Genomic DNA, 21707 nt, shown 5'->3' on the forward strand with positions numbered 1-21707 from the left:
AAATTTATCTGGGTCTCAGTGTGAGTCTTTGTTTTTGGATAATATGACGTTAATTTATAAATGAGCTCTGTTTAAATTCAGGTTCACATGAACTGAAAAATATTCAAAATTAAATATCTGTTTGTTTGCTAATCTAATTAAGACATGTCTTAAGTCATCAACATTGTTCAATACTTTTATTGTGCCTAAGTTTAAGGTAAACTAAATTTGTCAACAAAGAAAGAAGGTCCTTATACATATGTATATATATATATATGTAAATGAGATGAAAACTTTTAGATAAACTCTATTAAAATAATTATATTTTAGAAATGTCTATCTAAAATAATCTCTGTGAATTGGGGTAACTTAAATTTCTAGAGTTGTACTAAACTAAATGATAACATTTATTGAATAGCTAAGTCATTTCCAAATAAAGTAAGATTTTGAAACATTAATTCCTGAATACTAATAGAGAAACTAAAGAGATTTTGGACTGTTAATAATATTTTGTGCCATCCTGAAATAATCTTTAAATAGATAAATGAAGTGATGACTACAAAAAATGTAAAAAAAGTTTATGACAAGTGAAATAAGAGTTTTGCACATGATACAAATTTCTTAAGACATTAAACTGCCTTTAAAGTCTTATTGTTATTTTGACTAAGTAAATAATTATTGTTTCACAGTGAATATAAGCTGGTACCATCTGGAATTTTGTTTTCTCTTCCTGTTAAAGAATAAAGTTTTCTTGCAATATGGCTTTTGATAACAGACTATGTAAATTTGTTTTTAAGTGATTCATACTTGCTTTTAAAATCTTTTGTTACTTTGATACAAATCAATGAGTGTTATTTCACAATGATCTATGGAAACTATTGCACACATAGACAAAGCTCATTCTGCATCTACAAAATTTACCCCTCATCAGAAAATTTAAAATGGATAAACAATGGCTATAGACCAGTCAGGGCTATGGGAAGTCCAAGACGGCTGCTTGGCTTTTCCCGGCTCCCTGACAAACCTCACTTTTATTTGATAGGGTAAAGCCTTTCCTGGAGAAGGAAATGGCAACCCACTCCAGTATCCTTGCCTGGAGAGTCCCAGGGATGGAGGAACCTGGTGGGCTGCCGTCGATGGGGTCGCATAGAGTAGGACACGACTGAAGCGACTTAGCAGCAGCAGCAGCCTTTCCAGGCTGCAGGGTTAATATCTCACAATGGAAAAAATGGTTACAATGCATTTTCTGCAGTCTGCAGTGGTCAGGGCATCCACTTTGCTGGACAGGTCATAAAGACACTGGTAAAAACTTCAAGAGCTTCTTAGAGACTATCACTTTTCACTGATGTCCTTTATTGTCAGACAAAGACCACAGAACAAAGGAATTGGTACATGAGATTAAACAGATTGCTAAATATAATTCAATTTTCATGACTCTTTGTCTGACACATTACTGGCTTCTAATCTTTGTTTTCAGATATATAAAAAAAACTCAAGTCACTGATGGCTTAAAACAATGTAGTGATTTATACCTGTGGGTAAAATTAAAACATTTTTCTTTTCTCCCAGCCTCATTTCTCCAGAAATTGGATACCTTAAGTTCTGAACAACCTCATCAAGGTAAAAAAGACTGTCTCCAGACATACACAAAAATCTCAGCGTATACTGGGGAGCCCAAACTCATATAGATGAGATTAACAACCGGTTGGTGGATTTAGAAAATGCAATGTTACTCTTAAGAGAAGAAATACAAAATCTTAAATTACAAATACATTTAAAGAGTAACTGGAACATTACCACTTTCTGTGTAACTCCCCAGAAATATAACCAATCTAAACACATCTGGGAAAATGTTAGACGGCACTTGCAGGGCCATATGGCTGACAACCTTACTCTAGCTATTAAAAAGCTGCAAACAAGAATCATTGGCAAGTAGTATGCTTCTCTTAGACTATTACCAGATACAGACACACTTCAAGGAATAGCAGAGGGCCTTAACTCATTGAGTCCTGTCCAGTGGATCCAAGATATCAGAGGTGGTCTCATTGAAACACTAGCTATGCTTTGCTGTTTCACTATAATCTTCTCTTCAGTCCTCAGATGCACGCAAAAAGCCCTTTGAGAACTAATGAAGAAAGCAGTTTCAAGGTCAAATATCTTCTGCTACAAAAACAAAAAGGGGGATATGCAGGGATTAATAGTCAGCCGCCCGTTGTTCTGGCTATAGCATGAGAAAATCACCATGGGGAAAGAATAAAAGCAAAATATAGCAATAAAAATAACCCAAATGAAAGTACACCATGTTGATTAGTTGGGGTCGGCATATTCTGCTAAACTAAGGAAAAACGTAGTGTGGGCATTGGAACACCAGGTCAGCGCAAGTTCAGAACATTGCTTGTGCACACACTAAGATGTTTTCCCAAGGCATATGTGGGTCTATGACCTCCAGCTAGATGAAGGCCCTTGTACAAGAAAATAACAAAGATAGTTTAAAGTAACCAGTAAAATGGGAGATGTGACCGGGGGCACAGGAGGCTGACTTCATCGTAGCAAAACAGTTATTTTCTGCTTGCCAAGACATGGAATAAAAGTGATGGGCTCTGAGCAACAGGGCTCTTGATCCAAGAGGTCTTGAGTCCCCTGGTCCCATCTCTAAAACTTTAATTCTGTCTCTGGTTTCTTTTTCCCAAACTGTGCATCGACCACTTTCTATCCCTACCTGCTGTACTGGCTGCAGCAGATGCTGCTGCTGCTGCTAAGTTGCATCAGTCGTGTTCGACTCTGTCTGGCAGTCCAACAAGAGGGGAAGTCAAATTCAGTCTTAGACAGGCTGTGATGGAGGTTCTGAGCAGACTATCAGGGAGGATGTCAAGTACCCACCTACACAGTCAAGTCTGGAGCCCAGGGGGATGTTAAGCTGGAGATGCAGTTTGGAAGTGTTGGTCCTATAGACAGACTCCGAGGCCATAAGCCTGGACAAGGTTTCTGCTGGAGAGAGAGTGGAGAGAAGAGAGTGGGTCCAGGGACTGAGGGGGCAGGAGGGACCCCAAACACTTAGCCTGGTAAAGGATAAGAGCTACCATGGAGACACAGGGGCTGCCAAAGAGGCAAGAGGGAAACCAGGAGATTGTGGTGTCCACAGACCAGCTGTGTCTGAGAGGTCAAGATGAGAGCTGAGAATTGACCACTGGATTCAGGAGCGTGGAGGCCATTGGTGAACTTGTCAAAGGCAGTTCTGTGAAACAGTGATGTTTGAAGTCTAGAAGAGGGAGAACAGAATGGGAGGGAAGGATGCGGAATGCAGATGGCTCTTGCAGGAGTTGTGCTCTGCAGGTGAGGTGCAGAATAGGGCAAGAGGCGGAAGAAATGGTGGGGCTGAGAGGTGTTTAGGTAGAAACTGGTACTGCACATTTGTGAAAAGGAACAGTGGACCTGGCAGGTGAAAGGAAACAGTTATTGCAGCCAAGTAGTTGGGTGGGTGGGAGAAGAACGGAAATACCCTATAGTTGGTGCTTCACTTGCCGAGTAAGGGGCAAGATTTGAGCAAAGGTGATCTAACAGATAAAGTATTGCCTGAGGAGTGAAATGTAATTATCTTCCTCCCTATTCAACTTGGTCCAGGGTAGGTGGTTGCAAAGGTTTCTCCTAAGAAATCAGTCCTTGCTGGATCAGGCACAGTGAGACCTTAGGGCTGGTCTGGATACCTACCCACACCCCTCGCAAATGCTTAGACAACCTCTGGCTGAAACAAAAACCAGAAGGTGTCTCAGAGCTCAGAGAAGCCTCCAGAGTCAGAAGAGGAACCAGGATGGTGGAATTTGCACCCTTGTTGGTGTCATGGGAGCACAGGTTTCAGACTTTGGGGGCCCTGCAGTGGATTCTCTCTTGCTTGATCTTAGGTAAGGTGAGCTGAGATGGGAATGGCCAACCATGGGCACCAGCCACTTCGGATATACATGGTGCATTTTTAGGAGAAAGACACAGATATGAAGGGGCTGCTGATCTCATTGCCTGGGGATTACCTGGGATGGGGGACAACTTTCTCACCTGGCCTTGGGGGAGCTTTGCCAGCAGGAATGTGTCAGACTATCTGTGCCCACTTCCAGCCCAGCCCAGGACCTGGGAGTGTCAGAAACAGCACAGGGAGGTGAGTGTTTCTGGGCCTGGAGCTACAGCAAGGGCAGCTGAGAAATGGGATGTGAGCCTACTGGTGCCAGGAGCAAGAAATTATACCTTCTCCCTTATCCTGAGGGCAAAGGGGAGTCCCAGGAGGGCTTAGGTACCGGAGTGACATGGTCCAATCTGGATGCAACAGGCTGCAATCCAGGAATCTACAGTGTTGGGGTGTCTGGGGAGATAGATGACAGGGAGCAGTTGTTGCCAAATCAAATTTGGGTCTGCTTGTGGGACCACAGTAAAGCCCATATACTGACACTGGATTATGGTCAAAAGTGTAGCGTTTATTGCAGGGCCAAGCAAGGAGTCCGGGTAGCTGAGACTCAAACTATAATTGAGTTATCCATGATTTTCAGGGTACAGTGTTAGAGACTGGGTGAGGTAGAGTTGCTGGGTGCATGATCAGCACCAATCGTCTTGGTGTGATAACTGGGAGACAACATCACCAACCTCTGGTTCCGCGTGGTCTGAGATCTACCGGCTGGTAAGCAAATTCTTCTACCTGCTCAGTATCTGCAAACAGCTCAAAGATCAGAGATCAGATCAGATCAGTCGCTCAGTCGTGTCCGACTCTTTGTGACGCCATGAATCGCAGCACGCCAGGCCTCCCTGTCCATCACCAACTTCCGGAGTTCACTCAGACTCACATCCATTGAGTCAGTGATGCCATCGCCATCTCATCCTCTGTCGTCCCCTTCTCCTCCTGCCTCCAATCCCTCCCAGCATCAGAGTCTTTTCCAATGGGTCAGCTCTTTGCATGAGGTGGCCAAAGTATTGGAGTTTCAGATTTAGCATCATTCCTTCCAAAGAAATCCCAGGGCTGATCTCCTTCAGAATGGACTGGTTGGATCTCCTTGCAGTCCAAGGGACTCTCAAGGGACTCTCCAACACCACAGTTCAAAAGCATCAATTCTTCGGCACTCAGCCTTCTTCGCAGTCCAACTCTCACATCCATACATGACCACAGGAAAAACCATAGCCTTGACTAGACGAACCTTTGTTGGCAAAGTAATGTCTCTGCTTTTGAATATTCTATCTAGGTTGGTCATAACTTTCCTTCCAAGGAGTAAGCGTCTTTTAATTTCATGGTTGCAATCACCATCTGCAGTGATTTTGGAGCCCAGAAAAACAAAGTCTGACACTCTTTCCACTGTTTCCCCATCTATTTGCCATGAAGTGATGGGACCGGATGCCATGATCTTCGTTTTCTGAATGTTGAGCTTTAAGCCAACTTTTTCACTCTCCACTTTAACCTTCATCAAGAGGCTTTTGAGTTCCTCTTCACTTTCTGCCATAAGGGTGGTGTCATCTGCATGTCTGAGGTTATTGATATTTCTCCCGGCAATCTTGATTCCAGCTTGTGTTTCTTCCAGTCCAGCGTTTCTCATGATGTACTCTGCATATAAGTTAAATAAACAGGGTGACAATATACAGCCTTGACGTACTCGTTTTCCTATTTGGAACCAGTCTGTTGTTTCATGTCCAGTTTTTTTTTTTTTTTTCTTTTCTTTTTTTTTTTTTTCGTGTCCAGTTCTAACTGTTGCTTCCTGACCTGCATACAAATTTCTCAAGAGGCAGATCAGGTGATCTGGTATTCCCATCTCTTTCAGAATTTTCCACAGTTTATTGTGATCCACACAGTCAAAGGCTTTGGCATAGTCAATAAAGCAGAAATAGATGTTTTTCTGGAACTCTCTTGTTTTTTCCATGATCCAGTGGATGTTGGCAATTTGATCTCTGGTTCCTCTGCCTTTTCTAAAACCAGCTTGAACATCAGGAAGTTCATGGTTCACATATTGCTGAAGCCTGGCTTGGAGAATTTTAAGCATTACTTTACTAGCGTGTGAGAGGAGTGCAATTGTGCAGTAGTTTGAGCATTTTTTGGCATTTCCTTTCTTTGGGATTGGAATGAAAACTGACCTTTTCCAGTCCTGTGGCCACTGCTGAGTTTTCCAAATTTGCTGGCATATTGAGTGCAGCACTTTCACAGCATCATCTTTCAGGATTTGGAATAGATCCACTGGAATTCCACCACCTCCACTAGCTTTGTTCATAGTGATGCTTTCTAAGGCCCACTTGACTTCACATTCCAGGATGTCTGGCTCTAGGTCAGTGATCACACCATCGTGATTATCTGGGTCGTGAAGATCTTTTTTGTACAGTTCTTCTGTGTATTCTTGCCATCTCTTCTTAATATCTTCTGCTTCTGTTAGGTCCATACCATTTCTGTCCTTTATCGAGCCCATCTTCGCATGAAATGTTCCTTTGGTATCTCTGATTTTCTTGAAGAGATCTCTGGTCATTCCCATTCTGTTGTTTTCCTCTATTTTTTTGCATTGGTCACTGAAGAAGGCTTTCTTATCTCTTCTTGCTACTCTTTGGAACTCTGCATTCAGATGCTTATATCTTTCCTTTTCTCCTTTGCTTTTCGCCTCTCTTCTTTTCACAGCTATTTGTAAGGCCTCCCCAGACAGCCATTTTGCTTTTTTTTTCTTTTCCATGGGGATGGTCTTGATCCCTGTCTCCTGTACAATGTCATGAACCTCATTCCATAGCTCATCAGGCACTCTATCTAGCAGATCTAGGCCCTTAAATCTATTTCTCACTTGCACTGTATAATCATAAGGGTTTTGATTTAGGTCATACCTGAATGGTCTAGTGGTTTTCCCTACTTTCTTCAATTTAAGTTTGAATTTGGCAATAAGGAGTTCATGGTCTGAGCCACAGTCAGCTTCTGGTCTTGTTTTTGCTGGCTGTATAGAGCTTCTCCATCTTTGGCTGCAAAGAATATAATCAATCTGATTTCGGTGTTGACCATCTGGTGATGTCCATGTATAGAGTCTTCTCTTGTGTGGTTGGAAGAGGGTGTTTGTTATGACTAGTGCATTTTCTTGGCAAAATTCTATTAGTCTTTGCCCTGCTTCATTCCATATTCCAAGGCCAAATTTGCCTGTTACTCCAGGTATTTCTTGACTTCCTACTTTTGCATTCCAGTCCCCTATCATGAAAAGGACATCTTTTTTGGGTTTTAGTTCTAAAAGGTCTTGTAGGTCTTCATAGAACCGTTCAACTTCAGCTTCTTCAGCGTTACTGGTTGGGGCATAGACTTGGATTACTGTGATATTGAATGGTTTGCCTTGGAAACGAACAGAGATCATTCCGTCGTTTTTGAGATTGCATCCAAGTACTGCATTTCAGACTCTTTTGTTGACCATGATGGCTACTCCATTTCTTCTGAGGGATTCCTGCCCGCAGTAGTAGATATAATGGTCATCTGAGTTAAATTCACCCATTCCAGTCCATTTCAGTTCGCTGATTCTTAGAATGTCAACATTCACTCTTGCCATCTCTTGTTTGACCACTTCCAATTTGCCTTGATTCATGGACCTGACATTCCAGGTTCCTATGCAATATTGCTCTTTATAGCATCAGACTTTGCTTCTATCACCAGTCACATCCACAGCTGGGTATTGTTTTTGCTTTGGCTCCATCCCTTCATTCTTTCTGGAGTTATTTCTCCACTGATCTCCAGTAGGATATTGGGCACCTACTGACCTGGGGAGTTTCTCTTTCAGTATCCTATCATTTTGCCGTTTCATACTGTTCATGGGTGGTCATGGTGGAGAGATCTGACAGAATGTGGTCCACTGGTGAAGGGAATGGCAAACCATTTCAGTATTCTTGCCTTGAGAACCCCATGAACAGTATGAAAAGGCAAAATGATAGGATACTGAACAGTATGAAAAAGCTCAAAGATAAGGCTCAGAATATTATCTATAGCCCTTAGAGATGAACTAAAGGTCCTTAACACTGTTGAATGGCTAAATGATTATTATTTTGTCTTGCTTGACTGTTATCCTTTGTCTCTGTTGGGCTTCCCTGGTGGGTTAGATGGTAAGGAGTCTGCCTGCAATGCAGGAGACCCGGGTTTGATCCCTGGCTTGGGAAGATCCTGTGGAGAAGGAAATGGCAACCCACTCCAATACTCTTGAGTGGAAAATTCCATGGACAAAGGAGCCTTGTAGGCTAGAGTTCATGGGGTCTCAAAGAGTCAGACACGACTGAGCGACTTCACTTCACTTTTCTCTGTATTTATTATTTCCATGAATAATTTATTATTTGACAAAGGTTAGGAGGTGAAGTGAAGTGAAGTCGCTCAGAAGGTCGCAGAGATCCTGCTCAATTACAAGGTTATAATCTACAAACGGGATTACCACATAAACCCATCACCACATAAACCACATAATCCGACCCCCTGATTTTTTTGTATCTGTATACCTCATGAGCCAAAAACGGTTTTTACATTTTAAAAGCTTGTATTTTAAATGATTTATTGCCTATGTAATATTCTTCAACTTGCCCCAAGGAGTCACAAGTCTGATTATTTACAATTTTGCTTTTTAAGGAAAGAAGACTTTCCTAAGTCTAGGGAGGCTGGTAGTGGGTAGAGAGAAGGGGACCCTTTCTAAGGATACTTAGGAGATGGTCCACAGGCAGAATGTACAGGCTGGCATGAAAGTAAGGGGTCCCAGTGGGCCAGTAAATGCTGCACATGTAGTGAAAGCTGGTTCACACTGGACATAGAGCAGGCATTTGGGGGAGATGGCAAAGAAGTGGCCAGAAATGTCAACAGGGACCTGTCACCAAGGACTCAGGGCCCAGAAACAAATACTTTCTAGTGAGTTACTTGTTTGTTCTGTTTTCCTTTTTCCTCTCCTCTGTAGCTCCAATACTTACACAGTATTTAAAGCCCCTTTCAAATACTTGGTCTTGTTCTCAGCTGCATCTCCAACTCCTAGAAGAGTTGGTGCCCATTAACCTTTTTTTTGATTGAATGAATGTTGGGAGACATACTAGTAGAATTGAATGCCAGGTTCCATCCTACTGACTTGCTCTGTGAGCTTAGCCAACCTGCACACCCTTTCTAGGTCTCGGTAAAGTGGGGTCTTACATTTTTTCTTTGGTATTATGAAGGGGAATGAAGGGGTTTTCCTTTCTCACGGACTGAAAATACTTCCAACTTAGGATCTGGCCAGCTGACAGGAGTTAATGGGTGACCTGAGAGTGAGGAAGAGGTTGAGGTTGGGGGTGTTCTTTCCAGTCAATTGGAAATGCCCCAATTTTCCTAAGCTTTTTTTTCTCACTGAAACATGAATAAATGCTATTGTAATAGTTCCAAACAAATTCTGTTCTAGAAGTGGAAAATTTTCTCAAATCTTACCCTCCAGGGAGCCACTATTAACAACTAGGTTTTATTCTCTAGACATGAACATGGGAATTTTTGTTTCATGGGTATAGAAGTTCAGTCTATGAAGATGAGAGAGTTCTGGAGATGAACGATGGTGATTATTAGACCACAACATGAATGAATTTAATGCTGCCGAACAGTACACTTAAAAGTCATTTTGGGAATACGACCAGGAGTGGGTATGCTGCATCCCATGGTAGCTCTATTTTTAGTTTTATGAGGTATATCCATACTGTTCTCCATAGTGCCTTTGTCAAGAAAAGAATAGTTTGAAAAGATATGTGCCCACAATGCTTATTGCTGCACTGTTTACAATGGCTAGGACATGAAGGCAACCTAAATGTCCATAAACAGAGGAATGGATAAAGAAGATGCAGTAATATACACACTGGAATAGTAATCAACTATAAAGAATGAAAAACAATGTCGTTTGCAGCAACCTGGATGGACCTAGTGATTGTTACACTTGGGTGAAGTAAGTCAGACACATAAAGACAAAAATTATATAATATTGCTTATATGCAGAATAGAAAAAAAGGATACAAATTAACTTATTTAAAACAGAACTTAAGGGTCACAGATGTGGAAAACAAACTTATGGTTACAAGTGGGTAATGGGGGAGAGATAAACAGGGAGACTGAGATTGACATAGGCACACTACTATATATGAAACAGATAACTAATAGGAACCTGCTACTAAGCATAAGGAAGTACTCAAAACTCTGTAATGGTCTATACGAGAAATGAATTAAAAAAAAGAGTGTATGTATGTGTGTATATAACTGATTTACTTTGTTCAACACCCAAAACTAACACAATACTAAAATGAATTATACTCTAATGAAAATTTTAAAAAATAATGCAATTCAAAAAATTATTTTGATGATAAGTATTATGTTAAATATATTTTGGGTGATCAGGCACTCAGTCATCTCTGACTCTTTGTGGCCCCATGGACTATAGAATGCCAGGTTCCTCTGTCCATGGGATTTTCCTGGCAAGAATACTGGAATGGGTTGCCATTTCCTCCTTCAGGGTATCTTCCCCAGCCAGGGATGGAACCCTTCGTTGGCAGGCAGATTCTTTACCACTGAGCCACCTGGGAAGCCCATAAAAAATGAAAAGACAAAACAAAGTGCCCAAAACAAAACACTGAAGTCAGCACCATGAGGGCAGCAATATCTGTGCGTTGTGTGTGGCTGTCCCGCACCTGGCAGCCAGCCTACTTTGGCTTCTGCATTTTACTACTATTCAGACTGGGAAAATCCCAGGGACGGGGGAGCCTGGTGGGCTGCCGTCTATGGGGTTGCACAGAGTTGGACACGACTGAAGCGACTTAGCAGCAGCAGACTGGGTCAAAACTGTCTTCCTCCTGGAGGAAGAGAGAGTTCAGCCATGAACGTCAGGCCGTTTACCCTACTTTTAACTGGAATACAAGTGAAGGCTGATCTTCTTTAAGAGTTTGAGTGCATGGTGTCAAGTGGAGGGAATGGAATGTAGAGACATGATATTTTCTAAGAATGAGGCTGCTTTGGCATCAGATTAAAGACAGCCCCACAGATCACCTGACTCTGAGTTGAAGCCAGGATTAGCCTGTGAAAGGGACTCAGAATCCTAAATCTGAGAGAAATTCTTTACTGAGCCCGCTCCCAGCCCTGTTGCACTCCTGAAGGACAGGCCAAGCATGAGTTCCCTTCTTCCTCTCTCCTCCTTCATCAGGACAGGGCCTGGCAGTGGAGGAAAGAGCTGAGCAAAAACTAAAGAGCTCAGGGAGTTGTATCAAGACTGAGCAGCTTAGTGTAGCCAGAATTTGGGGTGCATGTGGGTGGGTGAGGCTGGAGCAAGAAGGGGATCAAGTTAGCAGTGGGGAGCTTGAAGTCAGGCTGAGCTGCTTGAGCTGAGCCTCAAAGTTATAAGAAGTCATGTGAGGACTTGAGCTGAAGGGGGAGATCTATCTATGGAATACAGGATTTATCTATGGAAAGATGGGCTGGGGGTAGACAGGAAGTGGGCTGGATTGAACAAATATCTTTTCTCTGGGGTCTCATAGAATGGATACTAGAAAGAGTTCATCCTGTCACATTCCACCAGGCATTTATTGAGCACCTGGTGAATACAGACAGAAAGGGAAGTGGAGGGGGAAGACCTAAGTGAGAAAGAAGCCTGGTGCAGTGGGAAAAAGTAAGTTTGGACTTAGGCCTACCTGGCTTCAAATTCAGGCTCTCAGTGTGACACAACAGGTGTTGACTGCATTCCTGTCTCCCTGAAGTCTTGGGAAGCTGATCTCTTCCTCCTGGGGTGAGGGGTTGACAGGACAGTGCTGCTATTGCTGTGTAAATGGGAAGAGCTCATTCCTTCACCTCACTGACCACTAATGCTCCTGCTTCCCTTCCCAGCCATTCTCTGCAGTGTGGTCTTCATAGCCCTCTTGTTAACAAGATTCTGAATCATCAGTATCCTATAGATGATTGAGCCAAGCTGTGGCAGGGGGCAGGCACAGTGAAATGGTAAGGCGCTGAGTCATGAGGAAGTACAAGGACTATTTCCCCATCTCGGTGAGTAAAGGGGTGGCTAGGGTCCCACGTGTCCATGGGGAAGTGTGATCCTGTGTGCAGTGAGCAGAATACTGGGCTTGGAGACAGGAGCCAGGCTTCCAGCATTATGTGGCCTGGGGAAGAGACAGCTTCTCTCTGGTGATGGTTTCCCACCTACAGGGATGTTGGGTCAATGATGAATGGACAGAATTTGAAGGAGCTCTGTAGTGTATGTAGCTCTGTAGCAGGTGTATGTATCTTACAGGTGTAAAGCCTTCAGTAGCCTAAGTTTGGGGTGAGGGAATCCATACAAATGTAAGATTTTAAGAGACCAACTAGTCCACACTTTATCAGATGATGAGATTGACACCCCAAGAGGGAGGAAGGTGTGACCAAGGACATAGAGACAGGGTTTTTGTTTTGTTTTTATACTGTTTTTAAAGTTTGTACATTAGCTCTGAGAATAGAAGCAGAACAGAGAGCCCTCAGGATCTATCCTGCCCAAACTCTGATAAACTAGGTCTCCTTGGACAGAGCTTTGTCCATTCTGAATCTTAGTTTCCCCGTGGATCCACTAAGCAATCTGATGACTCCTCTTCTGAGTGCCACTGACCCTCTAACCCAGGGTACCTCATGTCCATTTGGACACTTGATCCTGGACCCAAAGCCCAGTCCTTAGTAATGCAGGCCCCTGAATTTAAGTGAGCTGAACTTTGATTCCTTTCCTGAATCCCAGACAGACTAAACCCTTGGATATAAGCACCTGTGATGGTTAATTATCTAGTGGGGATAGGAAGAAGAAGGCAGTGAAGACAGAGAGGAGGCAGGCAGGGACAGGTGGCCCTTTCTGGACACAGAGAGAAGAATGTATATGGTGTCACCTCTGAGGGTGGACATCATAGGTTCTAATACAGGTTCTGCAACATACCAGCTGAATGGCCTAGGGTTAGCTACACATGATCTCTGAGCCTCGATTTCACGTGTTAAGTGGAAATGTTGCCACATACATAATTGGGTTGTGTGGATTCCATGAGACATCACGTCATCCTCGGGCCTTCTGCAGACAGCAGCTTGGTCTCTTTTCACACCTGGAGGTGCTGTCAATTGCACATTTGGCAGAACAACAGTGCTGAGTGTCTCTGTGACTGTCTCATCTACGTCTGTTCTGTCCTTCCTCTAGCCAGGCATCTCTCTCAGAGGGTTTCAAAACTCAGGCACTATTGACATTGTGGTACATGAAGCTGATTTGCAGAAATTCCATGTGCACAGTGTTCCGGATTGTAGGCCACTGCAGGCCTGTGGCACCAACATCTGCGGAAGGCAGGCAGTACCACCTAGTGGCCAGCAGAGGGAGAGATGATAGGCACTTTGAGTCCCCAGTCCTGGGCTCAGGCCTCCAGAGGGGGCTGTAGTAGGCAGATTTCTGGGCTCCCTTACCTCCCAGGGGAACTTTCAAGTCATCCACAGAGCTTCACAGAGCAGTCCCTGCAGGGATCTTAGGGTGGCAGGAAGTAGCGGGGCCAGAGATTCTCTGCTGTCTACTGAAAAAAAATGCACAAACTAAAAATTGTCAGGTATTTTGTTCTAAGACCTTACTGGGGACTGTAGTTGGGAGATAGCCTCTCAGAATCTCTGAGGAGCTGTTCTAAAAGGTAACGGAGGGTCAGGACTTCTGAGTTTTGCTGGGGGGGGGCGGGGGCGGGGACAGAAAGTTATGTAGAGAAACATCAAAAGATTTCTGCCAGTCACAAAAAGCAGATGTCTCCAGTTAATGATTTTCATGCTTTTCTACATGTGGGGAGATGCAAAATCTGGGCTCACTGAATCATTCCTGTGATGTGCATCCTCACTCTCTGTGACCAGTATCCTGTTTTCTTCCATCCTGAATTCCTCAAGGCCCATTGTCAGTGGCAGCTACAGTGGCTGCTGGCTTGAAGGCAGGCAAGCAATATTCCTTGCCCTAACAAACTCTGCTGGGTCTACTCCACATTACAAGCCTTTGCGCTGTGATTCTATGAGCCACTGCCTAGTGGTAGAGTTTCTAGGGAAATTAGGAGATTAATTCTGAGCACTGGAGTTTTCTAAACACACCCTATAGGCTTCCTAAAGAGCTAATGGTGGAGAATCAAGCAATCTTTCCCCAAGAACAATCTGTTTCCACCTCATGCTGAAGGTCAGTCCAGGAGCTGGGTTTCTCTGTGAAGATTTCATTATCCCAGAGCAGCAGTGTCTACACAGGCCAAGGCCTGAGCAGGGGTGCAGTGCTGTGGGCAGGCTGTGACCTGGTGTCAGGGAGTGCTGCAGACTTGTCAGGACACCTCCCTGGCCCCTCTCCACCCACACCTGTGGGTATCACCGGACTTCATGCCCCTCCTCCTGGCACCCTCTTCCCTGCACCCTGGGGTCTCTTACACTGAGTCACAGGAACTCAGGGGTCAGCCCTGACCCGGGACAGAACTCCAGCTGCCACAGTCCTTGGAGAGATGCTCACTCCCTCCTGCGATGGCTCCTTCATTCTGGGCGGGCTCTGCCTGGGATAAGGTCTCCCTTCACGTAGGACAGGGGCTTGTGTCCCTGTCACCCTCCTAGGAGTCCTACCTCTGCCTTGGGCAGAGGCTTCCCTTCCCTGGTTGGCTGTATCAGCTTCATCCATTCATGGGTCCATTCTCTCCGCGTTCGTTCCACAGTCTCCCAGAGCATCTCCTCTGCTCCAGGCCTGCAGTGGAGACAAAGATCCTCAGACGGTCTCTAATCTCAGGACACTCACATGGGGTGTGACAGCACTTGGGCGCAGGGGACACACAGAAGAGGTCAGCACAGAAAGTCAGCAGGGAGACTGGGCTGGGGGGTAGGAGATGCAGCGCCAGTTCACCAGCTTGCTGTCCCTGCAGCTGGTCAAGACCGCCGAGCTGGACCCCTCCAGGAACTACCTTGCTGGTGTCCATCCCCACGGCATACTGGCCTTTGGAGCTTTTACCAACCTGTGTACCCATAGCACAGGCTTCTCATTTTTCCCCGTCATTTGCTTACATTTGACCGTGTTGAATTAGACTTTCCTGGTTCCCTTCCTCAGGGATTACATCATGTCAGGGGCTGAATCTTCCCACACCTGGGAACCCAGGAAGACCAGGGCTGGAGGCATGAAGGAGGGATCTTAGGGAGGGTTTCTAAGAATGTATTTCCTCTAAGAGCATGTATAGTAGAGAAGGAGACTAGACACGGGGAAGCACTTCCCACATCTGTGCTCAGCAGTGAGCTTGGTGAGGGTTTGGGAAGAGGGGAATGACTCAGTCCTAGTCCTCAGGGAACTCCCAGTTGCAGTGATAGAGTGTGTAGGGACTCACACACCCTCCCCTCGAAGCAGTTCCTGGCCTCTCAGCCCATACCTAACCACCTTCCTCTCTTCCTAGAGATGGTCTCACCAGACAAGGAGAGTGCTGCTCACATTCTGAGCAGGGAGGGAGGCCGCAACCTTCTGGACATCATTGTTGGCAGTGCCAAGGAGGCTCTGATAGCCAGGCCTGGAGTCTATAAGCTGGTGTGGTGGAACCACAAGGGTTTTATCAGGCTTGCTCTGATGCACGGTGTAAGGCCAGTGTGGAAAAAAGAGAGCGAGCCAGACATTCAGGCAGAGAAAGATTTATTGTAGGAAGAGAGAAAGAAAGTGACTGGCTTTAGAGAAAAACCAGTGCCCTCCCTTTACAGACAATCCTTCTTATACCCTAAAGTTGGGAAATTGTGCCCCAGTAGGAGAGGTCCTCTTTAGCCTGCAGCTGGGGGTCTTGTGGGGTCTAGTTGAAGGGGTCTCATGGTCACGTAGTCTTGAGAAACTGGCACCAGCAGGGAAAAACAGGATAGAAAAAACGGGATGCCCACTAGGGCAATGTGGCCACTGTGACTTCGCCCCTTGTTTGTCAGGTCACCATGATGTACCATATTTTAACTATACGCTATGAGCCTCTTGTGATCTCTAACATTCCAGCCTTTTTGACATAGGATAAGGGCCGAAGGTCAGTCTTCTGTATCTGTTTCACACTGGTTTGGGACGATGTCATGGGGTAAGATAAGAAAAGACTGGAATGTGGGTTAAGGACAGTCTGAGTGGGCTCAAAGCTTTTGATAATTGGAGCGAGTTAGAAGCAGCTCATGAACAATCTGGTTGGTGAAGGCTCATAGGCAATCCTGGAAAAAATTTGAAAAAAGATGCCTTAGACAGGGGCTGAAAGTCAGAATGAGGGTTAATGTGAGAAGGGGGCCCAGTAAAGGTAGGACCCATGGCATCCAATCCCAACTGCTTAACCAGTTTTACCATGAATTAATGAGATGTTGATGTATTCTTGAGGCCCTATTTATCAGATTCCTTGCTGCCTCCTTTACAACACCCGATTTATTGATGTAGAAACAGCAGGCTTTGTCTAGAAAAAGACGTAGGCCTCCTTTTTCTTCTGTGAGAAGGTCTAACCCTCTTCTGTTTTGAAGGACCACAGCTGCCAGGGAATCTAGTTAGCTCTGGAGAGTAATAAGGCCAATGGCTACTTCTTCTAGGCTTTCAGTAAGATCCTTAGAGAAACTCTGATAGTAGTTTAAAGAGGTCATGAGCCCTGCAGTCCCTGTTCCAAACCCCACCACTATTTTCCTAAGCTTATTGATAAGGGAATGAATTGAATTGCTAGTTTGGGTTGGTTGTGGATTAGTGAGATAGGCAGTGTTTGGTTGTTAGGAGCAACAGAGATTTGTCAAGCAAGATCAGGGTTATTTGAAGGGGCTGAGGAGATATGGAAGAAATGAAGTATCAAGTCTTCTAATGTCTCATTACAAGCGTGAGTTGGAGGCTCAGAAGAATTAGGGTTAAGGGTGGCAGAGTTAAGAGTAGGGCAGCATTCAAAAGAGAACTCAGGAGTTTCTAGGAGAGTGACATGAATTAGTTGGATGCGAGAAGGTAATAGAAAAGAATGTGATGTTGCTCTCACATGGCCTTGTGTGAGAGTAAATTCTTAAGGTCATGTGGTGAGCAAATGACCTTGGGAGTCCCCAAAGTAGGTTTTTTTCTTTCTTGAGCAAGAAGTGTAGATGCGGCCAGAGCACACAGGCAGCCTGGCCATCCCTGTATGGTGGTATCCAGCTGATTTGACAGATAAGCAATGGGGGCAAAAGAAGGGCCCTGCATCTGTCCTAAGACTCCCAGGGCAATTTTTTGTGTCTCAGTAGTATAGAGTGTGAAAGGGCGAGAGAAATCAGGTGGTGTTAAAGCTGGGGCCAAGAGAATAGCTTGTTTTAGAGCATTGAAGTCTGAACGGATGTTTGACTTAGGCTCAGGAGGCTCTGAAAAATCCCCCCGGGTAGCTTAGTATAGGGGTTGTGCTAGGAGGGCAAAATTGGGGATCCAGAGTAGATACTCAGCCAAGCCCAAAAAGGGCAGAATTTCTGTTTTTGATGCAGGGAGTGGAAGGGCAGATAAAAGGAACTTTCTGTCAGTAGTTATATGTCTCTTTGATGGTATCAGGAGAACTCTAAGACAGGTGACCTCAGGAAGGGAAAGTTGAGCCTTAGTAGGAGATATGTGATACCTCCGATTGGCTAGGAAGTTGAGGAGTTGTATTGTATGTTACTGGAGTGTATGAGTGAGGGGCTACAAAGGAGAAGGTAATCTACGTATTGGAGGATAGAGCTTGGGACAAGATAGAAGGAGGTTAAGTCTGAGGCAAGGGTTTGGCCAAAAAAAAAAACGAGGACTAGCACGAAATCCTTGGGGAAGGACAGTCCATGTTAATTGTTGGGAGTGATGAGTGTCTGGATCTGTCCAGGCAAAGGCAAAAGGATCTTGAGAATCTAGGTGTAAAGGGATGGTGAAAAATGCATCCTTGAGGTTCAGGGCAATGAAATAGGTAGTAAAAGGAGGAATAAGGGAAAGAAGAGTATAGGGATTTGGGACTACTGGGTGAATGGGAATGAGAGTAGCATTAATAAGTCTCAAGTCTTGAACCAGGTGGTAGGAGCCATTTGGCTTTTTAACAGGTGGGATAGATGTATTATAAGGAGAGTGAGTAGGGTGCAAGAGATCCTGATACAACAGCTTAGAGATGATGGGTTTTAACCCCTGTTGATGTATCTGGGAAATAGGGTATTGAGATTGATTGGGAAACTTTGTTGGGTCTTTTAGACGAATATAAACAGGAGTATGGTGGGAGGTGAGGAAGTAGTAGGTTCAAGAAACAGTAGGCCAGGTAGGGAAAAAGATTTGGAATAGCGAGGAAAGCCTTGAATTTGAAGACCAGATCCCTTCCAAGGATTGGAGTGGGGCATTTTGGGAGTATGAGGAAAGAATGAGAGAATGGGGTATTTTGAAGTCTGCAAGGCAGAGGCTCAGTAATCTGTGGTGTAGACACTAAACTGTCAACCCCCATAACAGAGATCTGAGAGACTTTAGTTTTTCTGGAATAAGCAGGCATGGCAGAATGCTGCTGCTAAGTCGCGTCAGTCGTGTCTGACTCTGTGTGACCCCATAGATGGAAGCCCACCAGGCTCCTCTGTCCACGGGATTTCCTAGGCAAGAGTGCTGGAGTAGGGTGCCATTGCCTTCTCTGGGCATGGCAGAATAGGTGGCCCCCATGTCGATAAGAAAAGAGACATCGGTTTACCTGCCACTATGAGAGTTACCCTGGGTTCCATAGAGGTAATGAGAGTTGGGGCCTGGGGCCCTGGGCACCTTCAGTCTTCAGCGGTGAGTCCAAGGAGTCTGGGCAGAGCTGGGTCTGAGGACTCCTGCTTGGGACCAGGAGGAGATGTCTGGATCCCTAAAGGAACTACCTTCCAATGTCTCTTTATGCCACAATTAGGACTTGGACCTGGAGCAGGCCTAGGCTTTGGGCATGAGCAGGCCCAGTGCCCTTCTTTACTGCATATGTAACAGGACCTAGATGATTTTTTTCCTCAGTCAGAGGATTGAGGTTTGGAGCCATATAGGGCAGTGGCTAAGAGGTGATATTTAGCCTGATCTCTTTGAGCCTTTTCTAGTTTTGCCTGTTCTTCTGGGTTATTGAAAATTTTTAAAGCCAAATTTATAACATCTCGTTGAGAGGTTTGAGGGCCTTCCTCTGGCTTTTTTAGCTTTTTTCAAATGTCTGGGGATGATTGGGAAATAAAATGAGTATTAAGGACAAGAGTAGCTTCTGTTGAAGTTGGATCTAATGTTGTACGTGTGTGTAGGGCTTCTGTTAATCTAGCTAGAAATTGTGCTGATTTTCATCTGGTCTTTGAGTTATTTCTCTGAGTTTATCAAAGTTAACAGCTTTATGTCCTGCCTTTTGGAGGCCTGCAATAAGGCAAGTCACCACGTGATTATGGACTGTTCGCCCTGGACACCCTGCCTGGTAGTCCCAATTAGGGTCGTCCCTGGAAACGGCAGCTGAGCCTACAGGCTTAGTATCATCAGTTTGATGTATTTCATTGGCATGAACCAGAGAGACTTGCCAGATTCATTCTTTTTCTTCTGGGAGAAGGGTAGAGGAGAGTATAATGTAATAAGACTGGGTGAGGTATTTAAATTCTTTTAAATAAGTGTCAGGGTCAGAGGAAAAAGAGCCAAGACATTTTTTGATTTGAGATAAATCGGAGAGGGAGAACAGGACAGGACGTGTACCTGAATAACGCCTTCTGTACCAGCCACCTCTCCTAAGGGAAGGAGGGGAGCCCCGAGGGATTCAGAGTTCTGTTTCTTTAAGGCCGCAGCCAGGTATGAGGAGGGGATTTAGGGAGGTCGGGATTGGGACTTGAGACTCTGGTAGTAGGGGGTGGAGCAGAAGCCCCAGAGCCCAGTTTTCCGAAATAGGCCTGAGGGGAGGGTCAGAAGCTTCAGTAGCGGCCTGAGCCTGAGAGGGAAGAGGAGTAGGGGGTGGTAGGGGGACCTAAGGTGGAGGTTGTGAGACTGGGTTGGCTACCACAGGATTAGAGGCCATTTGAGGTGCACTGTGGTCAGAAGGGTCAAAAGAGGAGGAGGAAAAATCCGAGCAGGGATCAGGAGATACAGTATTAGGGGGATGTGGCCCAGAATGGGCTAAAAATATTTGAGAAGTAGAACAGGAAGTACAGAGAGAAGGCCAAGAGCGGAAAGCAAAGAAAGCCTGAACATAAGGGATCTCTGACCACTTGCCATAGCAGCCGCAAAAGTTATCTATAGTCAAGAGTTCCTTTTTCTGGCCACTGAGACCTATTACCCAGTCGATATTGTGGCCATACAGTGTTAGAGTAATAAGTGAGTCGCTTTGGCCTTATTTCTCCTTGAAAACCCAAGGTTTTTGGGTTTTGGAGAAGGCAGTCTAAAGGGGTAGATTTTGTAGGTTGGGACTGAGAATTTCCCATTATAGTCGAATAGGGAGGGAGGGCAAGCAAGGGCGAGTGAAAAACGAAGAGAAAGCTCCGAGAGAAAAGGCGTCCCCATTTCCCCGGCATTCTCAGACAGCCACAGAGTCTACCTTGAAATGGGCGTCCCCTATTTCAAAGTGAGACTAGGGCCCAAGGACCGAGGGGATCCTCCGCCTAGGGCTTCAAAAACCAGACCAGAGAAAGAAGATCCCAGAGAGCAGGAATTTACTCAGCCGTGCTGCCGATGAAATCAGAGCCCGTGTGTGGATGTCAATCCAGCAAGGCAAGTGGAGAGTCCCTTCCCGGAGGCTAGTCCCAGATTCTGGCGAGGTCCAAGGGAGGGAACCACCGAAAGTGGGCTCAGGAGAGGAGCCTCTAGCCGCGGTGGGTCTTCCCTCCCAGGTTTCGGCACCAGAAATGCAGGAAGAGAGAAAGAAAGTGACTGGCTTTAGAGAAAAACCAGTGCCCTCCCTGTACAGCCAACCCTTCTTATACCCTATAGATGGGAAATACCCTGTCCGGAGGGAGGGGGCCTCAGTTTATCTTTAGCTGGCAGCTGGGGTCTTGTCGGTCTAGTTGAAGGGGTCTCAGGGTCGGGTCGTCACACAGTCTTGAGAAACTGGCACCAGCAGAGAAAAACAGGATATTGCCTTAAGGAAAAACAGGATGCCCGCTAGGGCAACGTGGCCACTGTGACTTCATCCCTTGCTTGTCAGGTCACCACAATGCGCCATATTTTCACGATATACTATGAGCCCCTTGTGAACCCTAACAATTTTCACCAAATATAACCAAATTAAGACTTGCTTGAGAAATAGCTCTAGAAATAAAAGTGGCCTGATGATTTATATAACCATAACTGACCATAAACGTTTTTTGCTTTATTGAAACTTTTATAGAGTCTCAGACTGAACTTTTAAAATAAAACCTTTCAGGGATAGGAAAGTCATGTCAAAGGGTTATCACAGATTTTGTCTAACAGATCTAAGTGAATTCCTAAACCTAAAAGTTTCCAATCTCTGGAGGGGTCAGAGAGAGGAAAGATAAATGTTTCAATTTGTTTACAAAGTATAATTTCACTAAATTACTGTCATAATTAGTTTAAGGGGAAGGTTTTCCCTACTCCTGGAAAACACAGTTTCAAACTTATAAATTTTCAGATAGAAACCATAAAAGTTATAAGCATATTTGCCAGTTCTTTCAGTCCTTTTGTTAACTTTTGTGAAGTCATCAGATTTCCCATTCAGTTCAGTCACTCAGTCATGTCTGACTCTTTGCAACCCTATGGATTGCAGCACGCCAGGCCTCCCTGTCCATCACCAACTCCCAGAGCTTGCTCAAACTCATGTCCATCAAGTCAGTGATGCCATCCAACCATCTCATCCTTTGTTGTCCCCTTCTCCTCCTG

At 44.9% G+C, this 21707-nt stretch overlaps 1 pseudogene; it reads left to right on the plus strand.

Annotated features, from left to right (window-relative positions):
- The first annotated feature begins 11778 nt into the window (after window positions 1-11778).
- Window positions 11779-15823, plus strand: LOC139187244 (2-acylglycerol O-acyltransferase 2-like; annotated as a pseudogene).
- Window positions 15824-21707: the final 5884 nt, after the last annotated feature.

Source organism: Bos indicus, chromosome 15 (assembly GCF_029378745.1).
Source record: "Bos indicus isolate NIAB-ARS_2022 breed Sahiwal x Tharparkar chromosome 15, NIAB-ARS_B.indTharparkar_mat_pri_1.0, whole genome shotgun sequence".
Classification (NCBI taxonomy): domain Eukaryota; kingdom Metazoa; phylum Chordata; class Mammalia; order Artiodactyla; family Bovidae; genus Bos; species Bos indicus.